The 10,325-nt window shown below is 36.5% G+C and overlaps 1 pseudogene across 1 annotated transcript; it reads right to left on the bottom strand.

Annotated features, from left to right (window-relative positions):
* Positions 1 to 6,358: 6,358 nt before the first annotated feature.
* LOC307153667 (putative nuclease HARBI1) lies at positions 6,359 to 7,378 on the bottom strand (annotated as a pseudogene). The gene has a single exon. The product of its transcript is annotated as a putative nuclease HARBI1 (transcript).
* Between the last annotated feature and the right edge of the window lie 2,947 nt (positions 7,379 to 10,325).

The raw sequence follows: 10,325 nt of genomic DNA, 5'->3' as shown, positions 1-10,325 counted from the left end.
CGCAACTACAATATTACAAGAGCCATAGATGAATATAAATATGTAAATTATCTAAATATTTTTCAAAAGCAGCCAAATACTTACTTTACAAAAAAAAAATTACATATATATATATATATATATATATATATATATATATATATATATATATATATATATATATATATATATATATATATATATATATATATAATATTATTATTATTATTATTATTATTATTATTATTATTACTATTATTATTATTATGTACCATCACCGCATCAAGTCTAAAAACAATAAGATCAGACAATATTCAGTGATGTATTAGTATATGACACAAGTAATTTAAAAAATGGATATGTTCTAAAATGAAAAGTGACATCTATAGTCTAAAGATTTATAAGCCGCTTAGCTCATTGCATTTAGTACATTGTTGATGTGATTGCTTTAACAGGCACTAGAGGGCCACCTTAGGCAGGGCCATAAACATGACTTTTTATTGTCATGCAATAAAGTGAAAAAAAAAAAATAATAATTCACACAAATTTATGTAATTTCTTCAGTGAAGCAAAAGTTAAATGTGTCTAGAAACATTATCCTCGTTTTCAGTGACAATAGGTGGGGTAAAATGCCCCCACTCTGACAAAGCAAATTGCTTTATACATTTACAGCAAAATCAGAGTAGGCTACAAACCGTTTTAGCTTAAAATAAAAAAGGAATATTTATTAATGAACCTGCTGAAAGTCAGTCAGACAATCAATCAGTCAAATATGGGGGTGATGTGGGTTTTCTTCTGTTTTTCTGTGAATGTGAGGAAAGTTATGGGGGGTACTGTGTGTGGCTGTTGGATGTTAAGTTCTGGATGGGATAATTATGAGCATGTTTTGTGTTAACTGTGTGTTGGGTGTGTGTTATACGCAATGTGTCGCCTTTGTTCTCTCGAATGCCCAAGACGAATTTCTCCAATAGGAGACTTATCTTATCTTATCTAAGTACAAAATTAGTTGTCCCAATTTAGCAGTAGCCTATATCAATTTAGTATACCACAAGTACAATCGCAGGGTATTTATATACATAAATAATTATGTAAATGTATTTGTAGTATACTTGGGATTAAATAAATGTACTTCAAATACATTTTAGTATATGTATTTTTCACTAGGGGAGAACATTTACTTTATTTGAATTGTTTTTCTTATCCATGCATATCTCACAGATGAACTCCACTTGATTTTCATTTGAGCATTCAACATGAGCCCATTCCCGGCAGCCTTCACATCTAATTCACAATAGATGCATTCAGCATCGTCATCTGTTTTCTGCTTGTATTTCTGTCGAGCCTTACTTGTTCCTTTTTTTGCAGCCTTTGTTGCAGCCTTTTGTACGGTGAGGAAGTGAGGAAATCCGTTGGCCAGGCTAACTTGGCCTTGGCCTGGGGGGACAGCTACAACTTGAGGACTACTGACTGCATGGCTATAAGGAAATGGATATGATACGATTTTTGATTACCTAATTAGGTTTTTACTACATAGTTTCTCTTACTAGGTTCAGCGAGCTGCTGGCAACTTGTCCCATGTGTGATGGTGGGTGTGTTGTGGTGAGGTCAAAAGATGATGACTGGGTCCTTTAAAAGAACAACAGACACAAGCACATACGCACGTACATGCACAAACACACACACATACACACATAGTAACATCAGCAACATTTCTTAACAGGCAACATTACTGCATTGCATTTTCACAAAAACAACTGATTAGGAAATTTAAAACTCTGCAAGTTCTCCATACCAGCTTCAGGGGCCTATAGGCTGCTCCAGATAAAGTTGCTACAAATTGGGCAAACAAGTCCATTTGTGATAGTTGAGAAGTTACATATATTGTTTATTTGTTTCATAAATAAAACTCATTAATAACAAAGGGGAAATGTTTTTATTCTCACCAGCATTTTCCTTTTCATTTGTCTCACTCACTGGAGCAATGCAGTGCTATTTTACATTTAATTACTTTATTCAATTTCTGCACCTGAAAACTGTTAGACCTTTTTAATGATGTATAGTTTGTCAAGTTAATTACAATTATTTACATTGAAACTAGCAGTAATTTGCATCTTAAAAATATATATAAAATACAATATATGCTCTCAATGACAAATGCAGAAAAGTTAATGATCTCAAGACTAGATTATTGAAATGCTTTGGGTGGTTGCCCTGAATGCTTAATAAACAAACTTAAGTTTACTTGTCTTTAATAATCTTTGAAATTTAAATCAGTTAGATAGTTTTAGCTATGGTATCTAAAATGTTGGTGTCATATAACAATACAAGGATACATGGGTCAAAAACAATAACTATTTTATTAATTTAATACTTTTTTTTTGTGGTGCGGCCAATGAAAATGTAATCATTGAATTCATTGAATTGAATCGAATTGATATCTTGTGAATCGGAATCGAATCGGGACATCTGTCGATTCCAAGCCCTATTTATTATTAAGCGTAGGCTACTCGCTAATATGAACTGTCTGAAATAGCCACAGTCTGCTGTTTATTTCTCTCATTGTACACACTTAAAGCATTAAAATGTTTATGGTTTTGCTTAAAACCTGTTAACCTGCAGGAGGATGTCGGCACAACGAAGCGTTCATTGTTTACATTAAACAAGTCAAGTCAAGTCACCTTTAATTCTATTGCGCTTTATACAATACAGATTGTTTGAAAGCAGCTTTACAGTGATAACAGGAAAATGATGCATTTCAGCTATTGTTCAGCTGAAGTCAGTTCAGTGTTGATTAGGGGTGTAACGATACCCTTGTGTCACGATTCGATACATATCACGATACTGAACTCACGATACAATATTATTGCGATACTCCAAGACATATGGTAAAAGGTTAACAAAAAATGTACTGTTAATTAAAATGCTAAATTTGATATTACATTGTGGGTGTAAATGAGTAGGCCTGGACTTAGTGTTGGTAACCCAATGCACAGGACAATGGTGACACCAGAATAAAAATATTCATGATTCTGAAGCTGAAAATACAGAATTATTTTGTCACTGACTATATATATTTAAAATAATGTAGGCCACTTTTTAAGACATTTGTAAGACATTTGGCATTATCAGGGTCCACAAATATTCCCCAAATATTTCATTATTATACATTATATTCAACATTATATATACTGTAGTAGTTTAATGTAGTACTGACACTAAAACTCTGAAAACTTGAATATTTTCTCACACAGTAATTTTTATTTTAGGTGAACTATACACAATACATATTGTCACTATCCACGATACATATTGATGCATTTTTGCATTGCGATATATTGTGACGATATATTGTTACACCCCTAGTGTTGATTCAGTTCTGTTGTAAAGATCATCAATTATTAAATTAGTTCATTTCATCTATAAAGCAGTTCTGCAAAAAAAATGTCATCATCCAGTTCTCATACAACACACAGTACAGTCAGCTGTCCATATGGGTCTGTGCTGATGGCTGTCATAGAAGAGGCCTTCAGGGGATTGTCTAGTAGACACAGTCTCTGCTGACAGTCAGGGCTGCGTTTTGGTCGTGTCTAGGTGAAGGTCTACCATCTGATCTGGATACAGACCGGATCCGGCTGACTACGGTAACCTTGAGATAAACAGAGAGAATAATATTAGCGTAAATGCCATTCTTCTTAAGATGTAACAAGTAGGCCTACACCACCGGCTGTTAAAAGTAGTGTTCCCGCTTCTGGATGACCTAATTTATGCAGCCTAACAATCAACTGACTTGAAAAAAAAGAAATTGATAATGTGTTATGCCAGGTTAAAGATATGTTGTTGTTTTTTTGGACCTGCTGGAGTTTGTTTATTAAGCATTCAGGGCAACCACCCAAAGCATTTCAATAATCTAGCCTTGAGATCATTAACTTTTCTGCATTTGTCATTGAGAGCATATATTGTATTTTATATACAGGTGCTGGTCATAAAATTAGAATATCATCAAAAAGTTTATTTATTTCAGTAATTCTGTTAAAAAAGTGAAACTTGTATATTATATAGACTCATTACATGCAAAGTGAGATATCTCAAGCCTTTATTTGTTATAATTTTGATGATTATGGCTTACAGCTTATGAAAACCACAAAATCAAAATCTCAGAAAATTAGAATATTACATGAAATCACACAGTAATTACACAGTAATCCCATGGTCATTGAACCAGGTTTTGGTTATTTTGGCAGTGTGGGCCGGTGCAAATCCTGCTGGAAAATGAAGTCAGCGTCTCCATAAAGCTTGTCTGCTGAAGGAAGCATGAAGTGCTCTGGAAACGTCCTGGTAGACGGCTGCGTTGAGTGGACAGCACAGTGGACCAACACCAGCCGATGACATGGCTCCCCAAACCAACACAGACTGTGGAAACTTCACACTGGACTTCAAGCATCTTGGATTGTGTGCCTCTCCATTCTTCCTCCAGACTCTGGGACCTTGGTTTCCAAATGAGATGCAAAATTTGCTCTCATCAGAAAAGAGGACTTTGGTCCACTGTGCTTTATTAAATCCAGAGTCAACGCAGCCGTCTACCAGGACATTTTCAGAGCACTTCATGCTTCCTTCATTCTCCAGCAGGATTTGCACCTGCCCACACTGCCAAAAGAACCAAAACCTGGTTCAATGACCATGAGATTACTGTGTAATTACTGTGTGATTTCATGTAATATTCTAATTTTCTGAGATTTTGATTTTGTGGTTTTCATAAGCTGTAAGCCATAATCATCAAAATTATAACAAATAAAGGCTTGAGATATCTCACTTTGCATGTAATGAGTCTATATAATATACAAGTTTCACTTTTTAACGGAATTACTGAAATAAATCAACTTTTTGATGATATTCTAATTTTATGACCAGCACCTGTATATATATTAGGGCTGTCAAACGATTAATCGCGATTAATCGCATCCAAAATAGAAGTTTGTGTTTACATAATATATGTGTGTGTATGGAGTATAATTATTTTCTATATATAAATACACAGACATGCATATATATTTAAGAAAAATGTGTTATTTATATATAAAATATTTATATATAATATAAATTATATATAATATAAATATATATATACACAGTATATACATGCAAATATTTCTTAAATATATACATGCATGTGTGTGTATTTATATATAGAAAATAATTATACACCGTACACACACATATATTATGTAAAAACAAACTTTTATTTTGGATGCGATTAATCGCGATTAATCGTTTGACAGCCATAATATTTTTAATATGCAAATGACTGCTAGTTTCAATGTAAATAATTGTAATTAACTTGACAAACTATACATCATTAAAAAGGTCTGAGACTCAAGCTTAATTTTTTTAATTCTGTTTTACCCTTAATATCTTATAATGACAGTAATTGCTTAAATTGTGTGAGGAGTCGATACCTTTTATGAAATATGTGCCTCATCCACATCCACTGAGAGAGAAAAAAATCCTGTGCCTTACAGGCTGTACAGTCATCATGAAAGCGATTGACTTTCGTCCATCTGGGCTTTTAGTTCAAAAACATGCAGATTTGGATAAATATTGATTAATTCTCATACGTTTAGGCTACTTCATCGTCTTTAAAGAGGAGTAATATTATAAAAATGTTACCCTAAATGAGGCAATGTGAGCTTTATGAAGCCCTAAACACTCTCATATAATGTCTGTTTCATTCACACTGGAAGCCAGAGGGAGCCCTAGCACAGAAAGTCCACAAATGAGACTCTTAGGTCCGGTTTCACAGGGTTTAGATTAATCCAGGAGAAGCTTTTATAAACATTACTGGTGTGTATCTAAAAACACCTCAAACATGCATTTTAGACTGGGACTAGTCTTAAGCCTGTTCTTGTGAAACCAGGGCCCAGTTTTTAAAAAGTAATCCAGTGGGATTTCGGGTCACGGATTGGATCAAATCTTGGAAATGGGTTTTTCAAAAGCAAAAGAGGGATTCCGAACTAAGATCAGAGCATGTAATCCGATCTTACATTTGATCTGGATCAAACCTGCCCTTTGGGTATTTCAAAACTTTGAACTCGGTTTGGGATCTAAAAAAAAACAAAAAAAAAAACAGGATTATCCTGATCCCATCACAAGGGTGGATTCAGTTGTTTCATGTTTACTGATGATATATACATTTCTTCATATTTGAAGCACATATGAAGCATGTCACATCTAATGATATATGGTAAACAAACAAACAAACAAAAAAAAAACCTCAAAGCTATCAGCTGTCAAATAAATGTCACTGTTGCTCACAGCTCTATAATTCCACAATATATTAATGGCAATGACAACAACAAATATACTCAGTCATTCAGCAGCCTAGTTAAAAGTAATTTCTCACAATTGCATCTCTTATTGCATGTCCAGTGTGTCCTTCATTAGGTAAGAACAATGGTGGGTGTTCTGGTTCTACATCAGGGTCAGGACTCAGGTCCATCAAAATTGTCATCAAGAGGGACATGACGCCTGGTGGCGATGTTATGCAAAACAATACAGGCAAGGATTATGTTGCATGCCACCTTGGGTTGTACTCTTAGGTAGTTAAGACATGCAAACCATCTCTTCGGGACTCCATTTAAGCGTTCAATGGCACATCTTGTTTTGCAATGTGAGGAGTTGAAGCGTGTGTTTGCAACTGGAAAAGGGGTCATCATTAGCCATGGTAGGAGTGTATACGCACTGTCTTCCAATACTATGCCATTTGGTCGGTGGGATTGAAGCTCTCTGTATAGTGCACTCTTAGAATACGTGCATCATGAACAGACCCTGGCCATTTCACAACACATTTGGTTATTATGAGGTCGGCGTTGCCCACAAGTTGGATGTTGATGCTGTGCCTCCCCTTTCGACTGACATACTCCCACTCCCTTTTACAAGGTGCTTGGATATGCACATGAGTACAATCAATAGCACCAATAGAGCTAGGCATGTTCCCAATTTGAAAAAAACTTGTGCTTAGTCTGAGCTGTCTGGTCATCCTTGGGAAAGGAAACAAATTTATTGATCAGACTGCCCAGTACTACTGACATAGTCTTCACCACATTACTCACATTACTTGCTTTTCTCACTCCCACATTGTCACGAATTACTTGGTAGAAAGTCCCACATGCGTAAAAGCGCAGAACGATTAAGCACCGTTCCTCCACGGATAAACATGACTCCTTTGGGTTTGGTACTGGAGTGTTGGCCTGACAAGATCTGCAACGTACTTAATGTCATCTCTCCCAAAGCGAAAACGTGCATGTAGTTCTTCTGATGTGTATTGCTCGAGTGGTTTGGCATGCTCAGCATGCACCCTTTGACGGTACCTTCTCCTACAGTAACGATGAACAATACCCGCCATGTGGATGCCTCTGTAGGCTAAGAGGAATGAGTGCAAAGAAATGATGTGCTTAAATGGTGTCACCCATTAACCAGCAATGAGCTGATTGGTGTAAGTCTAATTGAGCACAAGCCAAAGCAATCATGCTCAAGGCTTTTATGATCAGTGTTGGCTACACCAAAGAGTTGGAACCAAAAGGGCCTAATTTCGCTGTGGCAGAAACCTGTGCACTGCTAGAGGGTGTTCGGGCTAATTTTACCTCAATAGTAGGAGGTTTCAGCTCTGCAAATGGTGGAGAAATGACCAAAAAAGGAAAACACAACATTTGGGAGGACATAACCAATCATGTCAATGCCATGGGGTCTGGCCAAAAGAGGACCATAAAACAAGTTATGTTGCGATGGATGAACCTTAGGGCCAAGGCAACGAAAGACTGAATCCATAAACCCCCAAACAGGTAACAAGCCATATAAGAGGGGTGATTTCACTGATATGGTCCTTGATTTCATAGGAGGAGAAAAATCAGAGGTGCTGCATGGCATTGAAGGCATAGAAGCAGATGTAGAGGCCACAAGACTAGGACTTCAGAAGAATGCGAGCAAACTTCTCCTGCAGAGGAAATGTTTGTGGACTTGACCACAGTGATTGAGGAGGAAGATAGATCCCCAGTGGATGTAATAAAGACAGTTCAAGACGTTCCTACAAGAAAGCGCAAACGTTCCTCAGCTACAAACCAGGATGGTGACAGCTATGAGTTGCTTCTGAAACGAGAAACCGAAAGAGCAGAAGTACAAATTGAACTGGGTAAAGAACAAATCATCCTTACCCAACTGCAGCAGAAAAAGGTGCAGATGGAGATACATCTCCTAAAGGCAGAGATGGAAAGAGCTGTTATCTGTCCTGTAAATGATTTTTGACTATTGGGTAGTATTGTTTTTGTTTTGTTTTTTAACATTATAACAAAATAAGGAATGTAAAATTTTTCTGTTTATTATTTCTGTTTCTTAAAATTAAAACAAACAATGGCTATTTGTGGCGGTATTTTGCCTACCTGTTGTTCTTTGCTAAGCCAGTAGGCTACACTGTTGGTTCCATTTAAGGCTCTGGTAAACAGGATTTGGTAATCCTGAAATTTGGTATTTGGATCACAGTGATCCAATCCAATGTTCCTTTAAAAAAACTGGCATAAAAGTAAGATTGATCAGGTGATCCTGGAAAGCAAAACATGGGATTTACAAATCCGGATCAATTTGATCCAGATTAAAAATGGACCCAGGGGATAGAGTCACATATCTTATGACGTTCTAGGAAATCCTTTATATGGGTAAAGGCATCCAGAGATCAATGTAGCTGAACAACATGATTCATGAAAGTTTTTTACAGATGAACACGTTTGCAATGATATGGTTTATCTATTTTCTTCAAGGCTTGAAGAAAATAGATAAACCTATATTTTCATAAGAATAATGCGTTAAAGGGATAGTTCATCCAAAAATGAAAATTCTGTCATTACCCAGCAAACACTGAACGTTGGCACTATAGGCTACCCAACCTTCTAACAACGTTTTAACAATATGGTCAAAAGGTTGCTACGTTGTGTGGTCAAGGTTGTTACAGCGTTGACACAATGTTGACATTAAACCACCGTTCAGGGCCATATAAGCCTTTTTCACACTCCCGAATTGCTTAAGGTTGTGCCTAGGGAGTCTGAACAACCACTGGACGACATATGTAGCCTACTCGTCACTGCCCTGAAGCGCGAAAATCAGCCTTTTAAATTTCAACCGCCCATAACCGTTAGGCTCATTGTGTGTTGTCTCATTCTTCATAGAGCAAGGATACGTGAGAATTACGTTCAATTTACTAATTCGCTAATTAAGATACGTAATTATTCAAACACAACCAACTTAATTTTCTAATGTGACTAATGTAGCCTCGCTCGCACTGATTAGTTTTTCATTTGATTTGTTGTCTGCTAGTCTAGGTATTCCACAGTCTGCTCGGGAACCGATGCTCTCGAGCCAAATATAGTTATTTCAGTGAGTATATGGCTCGACGGCAGGAAGGAATAAACCAAACAATTTTAAACGTTTTTTTTTTTTTTTCAATAATAAAAGTTAGTGTGTCGATTCAATTAAAAATCCACATATCACATAGGCTATTTTAAAATATTACATAATTCATTGAAGCCTGTTTGTCATGTATAATACACCGACCAATCGTTATCTGGCACAAGAAGTTCAAATTTCATTGGACAATGTGAAGTGGAGTGGTAATTTTAAATCGTTTGAAAATTATGGGACAGACGAATTTACATGTTATGAAGCGATCTGAATCTGCGTCGTTTAAACAATGGATGCTAATTGACTATAAAGCACTGCACAAAACCAGCACCAAAAGTCGCATTAATGGTAAGTAGCCTATAATTAAAGTCACTTTTTATTTAGTCTATGTACACTCACCTAAAGGATTATTAGGAACACCTGTTCAATTTCTCATTAATGCAATTATCTAATCAACCAATCACATGGCAGTTGCTTCAATGCATTTAGGGGTGTGGTCCTGGTCAAGACAATCTCCTGAACTCCAAACTGAATGTCAGAATGGGAAAGAAAGGTGATTTAAGCAATTTTGAGCGTGGCATGGTTGTTGGTGCCAGACGGGCCGGTCTGAGTATTTCACAATCTGCTCAGTTACTGGGATTTTCACGCACAACCATTTCTAGGGTTTACAAAGAATGGTGTGAAAAGGGAAAAACATCCAGTATGCGGCAGTCCTGTGGGCGAAAATGCCTTGTTGATGCTAGAGGTCAGAGGAGAATGGGCCAACTGATTCAAGCTGATAGAAGAGCAACTTTGACTGAAATAACCACTCGTTACAACCGAGGTATGCAGCAAAGCATTTGTGAAGCCACAACACGCACAACCTTGAGGCGGATGGGCTACAACAGCAGAAGACCCCACCGGGT

The sequence above is a fragment of the Squalius cephalus genome (genome assembly GCF_949319135.1).
Source record: "Squalius cephalus genome assembly, chromosome: 2".
NCBI lineage: Eukaryota > Metazoa > Chordata > Actinopteri > Cypriniformes > Leuciscidae > Squalius > Squalius cephalus.
Note: the sequence above shows the minus strand (reverse complement) of the source record. Positions and strands in the feature narration are given on the sequence as shown.